Source organism: Pezoporus wallicus, unplaced genomic scaffold (assembly GCF_028554395.1).
Source record: "Pezoporus wallicus isolate ANWC-B61680 ecotype Strahan unplaced genomic scaffold, APGP_CSIRO_Pwel_v1 contig_6094, whole genome shotgun sequence".
Classification (NCBI taxonomy): Eukaryota; Metazoa; Chordata; class Aves; order Psittaciformes; family Psittacidae; genus Pezoporus; species Pezoporus wallicus.
Genome location: NW_026635941.1, coordinates 1,066,833 through 1,075,623, shown reverse-complemented (window position 1 = coordinate 1,075,623; position 8,791 = coordinate 1,066,833). Strand labels below are relative to the sequence as shown.

General features: G+C 39.5%; 1 long non-coding RNA gene across 1 annotated transcript; it reads left to right on the top strand.

Moving 5' to 3' along the window:
• The first annotated feature begins 7,736 nt into the window (after positions 1-7,736).
• LOC130593493 (uncharacterized) lies at positions 7,737-8,591 on the top strand. Its single transcript, XR_008970813.1, has 2 exons — positions 7,737-7,796; positions 8,360-8,591. It is a non-coding gene; the product is annotated as an uncharacterized LOC130593493 (long non-coding RNA).
• Positions 8,592-8,791: the final 200 nt, after the last annotated feature.

The window sequence follows — 8,791 nt, the reverse complement described above, 5'->3', positions numbered from 1 at the left end:
AGCCTTTTCACAAAGTTTAACTGTTTTTTTTTTTGTTGGGTTTTGTTTAGTTTTGTTTTTTCCCCTAAAACCAATTTCTCCTAATCCCAGAGCAGAAAACCCAACTCTTAGGCAGGAGGAAGGTAATTTATGTTGAACCTTTGATGCTCAGTAATCATGTTGTTGATGTTTGATGATGGGCTCATGTTCCAAGGGTATTTCCAAGTTAGAGCAGGAAATTTTCAAGTAGTGAATTTCCTTTTCTTCTTTCAGCTAACACTTTTGTCATAGAAATGACTTCTAGTATATTTGACCACACAAAGGAACGAGGACTCTTCCACAACTGTTTTAGCTGATTATTTAAACCATGTAAGAAGCTTTAATCAGAGTTTACTGAAATAAACAAGAGAAATTGCAAGATTATGATGTTTGCACATATTCTTGGCTTAACATTTACAGTTTTGAGAGATTTGTTTGTGATTGCTCAATTTTTGTTGAAACCACTGCTTCAGTCATTTTAAGAAATGGCAGCAGAAAGAAGAAATCAAAAGATTAAGAGGGTGTGTTTTCTTATTGCATAAAGACCTAGCATGCTTTTAACTTTTGGAAAATAATTAGGAAAAAAAAGCAAAACCCCTTTGAAATTCGCGTTTTAAACACCAAGCTGCTAAGGCTTTTCCTGGGATGAACTTTTCTGGGATAGCAGAACAGTGACACTGGCCTAAGGCAGTATTTGACATCAGAGGCCACCTATGAAGATACAGTACACTTGGCGTCATGATGTGAAAATCACAGTTACTTAAGTGAAGCTCATTAAATCATGGGTTTCCCCTTTTTTTCACGAATCATCAGCATTACAAATTTTGTCAAAGAAACTGCTTGACTGAATGAATCCAAGTGAACTGGTTTTCCTTGTTTAATTTTACCCAGTGCTTGCAGACCTCAGGCTCCAGGGGACTGTTGTTCAGGGCTTTAAACTTGAGCTCAGGAGGTTAGCTACCATTGATCTCAACCCCCCCCTTGCTTCCTGACTGACCAGACAATGCCGTTTTGTTTCTTTTGCCAGCTGCTTGAGTAGTGATTCCTGTAACCACAATGAGAGCGCTGCCGCTGTGTTTCTGTCAGGGAGAGTATCAGATGATTAGGAGTTGAAAACCCCTGCCTTTGCGCTCCCCCAGTTCTTGTTTCTGCGGAGGTTGGGCTGCTTTAAGACTTCTTGGTTCTGGTGCAAGCTTAACATGTAAGCAGATAAAGATCTTGGTTATGGGTTCATAGGTGCCTGGGAGAAACCCCCAGCTGCTTCAGAGAGCTGCTGCGGGGCTTTGGCAGAAGGCCTGGGCTGAGTGGCCCTCCACAGCCACAGTCCTCCCTGCTGAGAAACTCCTGCTGCTAGAGTCTGGCTTTTGCAAGCATAATAGGCAATTGATTCACAACAGAACCAAGCACTTTGTGCTGTTTAGAGGAGGGGAATGGGGCGGGGGGGAGAAACAGCAAAAAGTCACCTATCTGCAGATGCTCAAACTTACATAATTTTTCAGGAGTTAAAGTCTACCAGGAATAGCTGGGAAACCTTTTCTCACATACCTGAACAAAAATACGCTTCAACAGAGATAAGTGTCCAAAGCTACGTATCATATTGGGGTTACATCGGCTACATTAAGTGCACTGTTGATCATCTATTTGTACATGATACAGTGAGGTGAAGACAGAGTACTGAGCACAGGGATTTACTCTTACAGCACAGTCATGAGTCTGTCACTACAGAAACTCCCAGCTATGAATGTGATCCTCCATCTCTGGAACAGAGGATACCAAGTACTGAAGTCACAATAGTGTAACAAAGACTATGAAAGCACAACTTTCAGTGCCAGGTTTGTGCTCTGAAACCCAGTAAATTGTTTCTGTCTTCTCAAATCAGGCTTTTGTCCTCCAGAAACTCTGATTTAAATGATGGAAAACTGACACAAAGTATAGCATATCGTATCAGCAAGCTTAGAGTATTTCTCTTTTACCACAGAAAACTGTTGTCTCAACCTCAGTTGATCTTGGTGATCTTTGCTTGTATTTATGCAAGTTTATAGGTTTGGGAAGCCATTTTGTAAGGCATGTTATGTCTTGACACTACCAAGATTTTCTGCAAGTATATTTAACACTGACATGGTTTTTAAGTCCTTATTGTGAAGTTGTTACTGGTTTTTGTTTTGGGCTGTTTTGATAGCCCTGTGTTCTTTTAGAAGGAGCACTCAATGGAATTGAAGAACAAATAAAAATAAGCATCACACATCAAGCATTCTCATAAAACCACCCCAGACTTGTTCTGCCTGCTAACCAAACAGACTAAGGGGCGTCTCAATTACTTCCTCCTAATGTATTAGATTTTTGCTGTGGGCTTTGCCATTCTTATTCTACCCTCACACAGACATGGATTATTGAGATTTATTCCAAGCTGTATTGATTTGCAAAGCAGAGCTGTGGCCTGTCCACATCTGAGCTGCCACCCCTTGAAAAATTGCGGTATCATCTCATTGAATGGTAGCAGTCAGTGGTAAGAAATTTAGAGGAAGGAAAAAGCCATGTGAACAACGCCTCACAAACTTGTTATATAGAGTTACAGCTTCCAGTTTCATTAATATTATTAGACATTACTAACCTTGTCCATAGTCTTCAGCTATTCAGCTGAGGAAGCTGGGTGTGCACAACAGCACAGCTAAGGTCAGAATGTAGTCTTACATTGATGCAACCTCACTGATTTAGCGAGATGTGACTGAGAATTGCATGTGGCCAGCTAGATAACTTAGAAGATAGGCCAGGCCCATTCTTTCAGTGGATAACTGTAGACATCTCCCTTCAGAAGCTGCTTGTAACACCAGAGTGTTATAACAGAAGAGAGGGAGAAACCTCTCTCTAGTCACAATTGAGTGATGTGAAATTCAGAGGGGGACAGGATTTGGACACACAAAGGTTTTCTGTTCTGACCTTTAAACCACATTTAGGCTCTGAAAAGCTAACAGGGCATCTTAGATTGGGCCAGAAGATGATACATTCACCCACCCATCATGGAGATTATGTTGCCCTGAGGCAGCTCCTGTGAAGGTTTTGCCTGAACACATTATGTTGCCAGCTGCAGTAGAGCACTTGTCCTTTGCTGTAGGAAGAAAAAGTGAAAAACTATAAGAGAAGGATGTTGTGGGCAGTGGAGGCACTCAGGTCACCCTCCACTGCAACATAAGATAATCCGTACTTGCAAGGCAGGTTTGCCTTCTACCATTGGTAGATTTAATGTTTAGCTCTGAATCCTATTCTGGATAATAAGTCCCCAAAGCCTGTGTATTTGGACATAGATGCTGAGTTTAATCAGTGATAGATGATTTTAAAAAAGCAATATAGGCCAGTAGTCTGTTAGAGGCAGAGATTTCTGCTCCTATAGCTGGGATAATAGAATAGCTTGTAAAATAATACAGTTACTGCCTGAGTAATACAGAGTGGGGAAAATGGTGTTGGGTTAGAGGGAAAACCTGTCGGTGTTGAAAAGCAGATATTTTCACGTATATAAGTGTACAGGTACAGAATGGAATATACAAAGGCTGTATGTGCAAATTTGTTTGCAGCACTGTGCTATTCATACACCTGCTTGGGTTAACAGTTTAAGCCTTGCAAGTTAAAGATGCCACAGTGCTTGTAAAAGACATGCTGTTTTGTGTCGTCATTTATGGTGGTGGATATTCTTCCATGTCTAAACTGCAATTAAATGTTCCCACCATCCTGTAAATTAGCCTTTCTCTTTTTCTCTCTCAGATTTGCAACTCTATGTTCATATAATCCTGTAATTATGTAACTATTTTCATTTCAGCACTGATTCAGCAATGTACTTCAGCATATGAATAATCTCTTTGAACCCAATGGGACTCCTCACATGCTTAAAATTAGGCATGGTTTCATTACTTCACTAAATCAGCAGCTATACTGATGTACAGAAATGGGTATAAAGCGAGGTGGCTGGCACCTACTGTAAACACAGTTACTGAACTGGACATTTCTCAACTCTGATTTTACCTTCCTACTCTATATGTTTTCAGCTGAATCATAGCATTGGAGACACAATATGTGAGGTGTTGAAACTGAATCATGTCTTCTGAAACTGCACCTTCTCTAGGGCCAAAGCAGTTTTAAGAGGCTTAAGCCCTCACTTGCCCTGTATGCTCTCTTTGACTGCCCTTTCAGGCATGCCATTGCAACTGATTGCAGACCAGCACCAGAAAGGGCGCTTTTTTAATGTAAAAAGTGAATTGCTGTGCTTATCAGGATTACAACATAATCTCATATTGCATAGATTTATCTCGGATGGTGATAAACCACGATGTACAAGCAAGAGCTGACAGTGGAGATGGAAAGACTTGAAGCCACCTCAGTCCACTACTGAAAAAAAGATATGTATTTATCTACATCCTGAGAAATCTCTACTGTGGACTTTTATCCTAAAATTGTGTATTGTCTAGGACCTGTAACTCTAACAGCTTTAAGCAAGGTATATTCAAGAGGTCTCTAACTTTTCCCTTATGCTATGTGAACTAGAAAACTCAAAGCATAGCCGCTTATTTGGAATTACAGCTTTTCTATATTCAGATGAAACAGGACAGCAAGAAGTACTCTTGAAGAAAATGGGAACAGAAAAGAATAAAATGAAGCATTGCAGTCTGCATTTAGTAGCAGAATATGAAAGTCTGTACAAAGTATCTCCAATTTTCACACTAGGAAATGGAAGCAAACAGGCCGAGTTCTTCAAGTTAAGTACAAATGAATGATTCCTGAGTCCCAACGCTGTGATAATGTTAAAGAATTTTTCTTACTGTCATAATGTCCCATCCTAGCATAGAAGAGCTTTCAGAGAGCAATGGTCTTACCCTGAATCAAACACGACTGCGAGCTTTGATGTCTTTGATACTTACACAGTGATGATTTTACAAAGATATTAAGACACAGAATTCTCTGATTTTACAAAGATATTAAGACACAGAATTCTCTGCAAGGGCAGGCAAGGACAGAATTCTGTCCCAAACTCAGTATTTAATCTTAGCACACCAAGAACACCAAGAAAAGTGTCAAATTATGCTTAAAGACTATTAAAGGCTATTTTAGAGGCACGAAATCCATATAACAGTTGTTAAAGTTCCTGTTTGTGGTTTAATATCCACTAATGGAGATGAACTTACCTGAAGCTGTGAATAAAGAGAGGCTGCCCAGACAAACGTTTATGGAACAAAGGTGGCCATCTGCAGCGAGCCTGGATCTCAATTAAAAAGCCAGCACACAGCCCCATAAGAAAAAAGAGGACACAAAGTAAAGAGAAGGGATATTTTTACTCCTTGGCTAGGAGATCTCTTTGGAGATGTTCATGGAGTGAATGGGAATGGACCCCTTATGAGGAAAGGAGGCTTTAGAAAGGATCAAATAAGAGGGAATTTTATCTATTTGTTTCACAGATTAGGTTCTGAAAAACAGATCAGTCTGTTAAGAAAAGGCCTGACTACTGGTTTCTATTGAAGTTCTGTTTCGTGTGGGTTTTAATGGTAGTGGCCCAGTGGTGGTAGCACTGCTGCTAGCAAAATGACTAATGCCCTGGAAAGCATTACAGGAATAATTTGCCATCTTGCAGAGCTGTGTCCATAACTTCATGAAATGGTTTTTTGCATCAAACCCTTACTTTCTGCCTGAACAGTTTCTAAACAGTTAATGATGTTGATTTACAGATTCATTGGATAGAGAATAAATACCCTTCATCAAGTGAGATGTGCTTTTTTTTTTTTGCCTGAATTTCTCTAGCTTTATCTATTAGACATCATACAAGTCAGTTAAATAGGTCCTTTTATATCTCATTCCACCAAAAACATCACTGAGGTACTATATATTATATAGAAAAAATGCTTTACCTTCTGATGTTCTAACAGCAGTCACCTTTGACTCCAGAGCTAGGCTACTGTAGCTCAGGGAATCCAATTAAACAGCCTTTGTATAAGAAAAACGTAGCAATATTTGGCACTTCAGAATGTAATTTAACTACCTAAAAGCTATTTTATGCAACCTAAAATTAGGATTATAAACCTTCTGTTCCTACTTACCTATGCAGTTTTGCATAAAATCCTCACTTTTGCAAGAGACAGGAAGGAACATAGGTTGGGGTTTTTTTTATTTGATCTTTGTTTTGTTGTAAAGCAGTGAGACCGCAGTATTCCCACAACTGGGACCCTGCTACAGTGAATTCCTAGGCACTTGGCCTAAGTGGAGTAGTGGTTATGTGTTGGCTTCTCACAAGCTGCAGTGGGAATAGCCGAGTACCACAGAAGGGATTCAGAAACTATGCAGCTTGTCAGCCTATATTCTGTCTAAATGTATTCTTAAAGAATATGAGGATAAGGGCATATCATAAATTCTGCCTTTTTAGGGCTCTGTATTTTACCTGTGGCTCCATGTCTTCCTCCAGTTAGGATCCCAAGTCAGTATCTGTGCTTAATACTTTTGTTTCTTTTCAAGAATAGATCAAGGATTGTTTTCTCTTCTAAAGCATCACTCCAGAAAAGTTTTTGTGTCTTCTGTTGTAAGTACTAACTGCTGAGTGTGGCATGTCTTTGGTAACATACACTGGAACAGGGAAGTGGGGTGTCCTCATTTTCTCTGCAATGACTATTTTGGACATGTAGGTACTCATATGATTTGCCTTCTCAGATCCTTCACAGTTTCAGCAAAAGGGATAAGGATTATGGCTTCTTGCTGCTGTGCTTCCTTTTCATGGAATCCCTTGAGTGGGAAGGGTGCTCAGGAAGTCTCTGGCTCAAGCTCCTGCTCAAAGCAGGATGAGCTTTGGGATCAGGCCAGGCTGCTCAGGGCTTTCTGCATTTGGGTCTTGAAAATCACTATGGATGGAGGTTTTTCTTTTCTTCTCCTACAGATGACAGCCATTATCCTGGTGGTAAGACCATTCTCTTGAAGTAAGCAGGCTGAACAGGCCCCAGCAGAATGGGAGTTTTGGCATTTTATATAACGAAGGATAGCAGCAGCATCCTTCTACCAAGGATGCAGCCACTACTGCAGTCTCTTTAACACGTGGTTGTCAGGTGCTTTCTGAGAGTGTATGTTGGAGTATGGGTTTCAGGAGGTGCTAGTAAGGATTGACTTTGTGGTTAATTTAATGGCAGTAAAATGGCAGTTAAAATGGAATTTAACTGTATGATTTCTTTATATGCATAGGGACACATCTTCTCTAATGTACTCTTCCCTTGTCAGACGTCTTTTCCTGCTTCAGCTCCTTGATATTCTCAAAATGTCCTTCAAAAATTGTACTCAAGTTATGTTGTGGACAAACTCTATCAAAATTAAAGGACAAAAGGTTCATTAATGTTGATGAATAATGAATCATAGGATGTTGCCCTCAGATAAACCAGCTATAAACATTAATACAAGTGACCATTTAATGTAAATACAAATATGATATTATAATTTATTTTCTGTTTCCTTCTGTTTGCTAATTCATTGATGTATTAACTTGCTTAACTGGAAAAAAGACTTTGCAAATAACAATTTCATTTGATACTTATAAATTATTAATACTAATAGTTTAGGAATTGAAGAGTGCAGGTCAATTGGAATGATGCTACCACCTGTGACACATGGTTTTCCCAGCTTGCCTTTATCTTCCTGTTGCTGAAGGTTTGGATCAGCACGGGTCTCCTCATAATCTCTGATTTGTGTGTACTATATCTGTGCAGGACAAGGATGAAAAAGCTCAGAAGAGACTCCTACCTACCATGTGTCCTACAGTCTCTGTAAGTAACCAGTGTACTGAAGGAAGAAGGAAAACACCTCTGTCCCCATGTATGCTCTCTTGCACTAGCAGATGGGCTGAAACATAATACCTTTCCTCTGTCCCCATGTATGCTCTCTTGCACTAGCAGATGGGCTGAAACATAATACCTTTAAGGACTGTATACATCAGAATTTGTTTGTTCTGCTGAATGGTATGCCATGCAAGGTACAGAAATTTTATGGTTGGTGCAGCTGTTGGATTCTTACTAGCATTGATCTGATTTCTCACTGCTTATTAAGAAATTACTCACACTTGTGATGAGCATCTTACAATGATAAGTCATACAATAGCTTTTTTATGCTACATCTTTCCAGCATTCATGAAGCTGTTTGGTTTTGCCTTAAGAAAGGAAAGTGAGTCTGAGTAGCTGCTCAGCTCCTCACTCTCTGACTTCACTTTTATTTTCTCATGACCTAAATTTTCAGATGTTGGGCATAGAATTATTATGATGTAACTCATGATCAATAACTCATGATCACATTACTGAAATGATTCATTATGGATTGTAACGTTTCACACTAGGAGGGTGGTTTCTAGCTGAGTACCTTCAATGCAGCTAGACTGCAAGCAAACACCTCTGTTTAGCTTTGATCATGGATTACACTGGAGTGGATAAGCTGCGTAACAAGAGTTCATCAAGGATCCTTTGGATGCAGGGTCTCTGAAGCATAAACAAGCAGGTTGTATCGTGACGAGCTCTCAGAATTAATCTGTTTCCTATTCATTCAATGAAAAAAAGAATAAGCTTTTCTCATTCTAGAACTGCTCATTCATTACTTTGGAGAGACAAAACCCCTTTGTTTTGTTGTTTGTTTATTTTAAAAAGGCATCTAATTTTTCCTCATAATTTCTGTTAAACTGCTCCATTCATGATAAGACTCAGTTGATCTTAATAAAGTTCTATCAGTAAGGCATTTGACCCAGTGAGTTTTAAAGCAGTAGACTTTTCTCCTA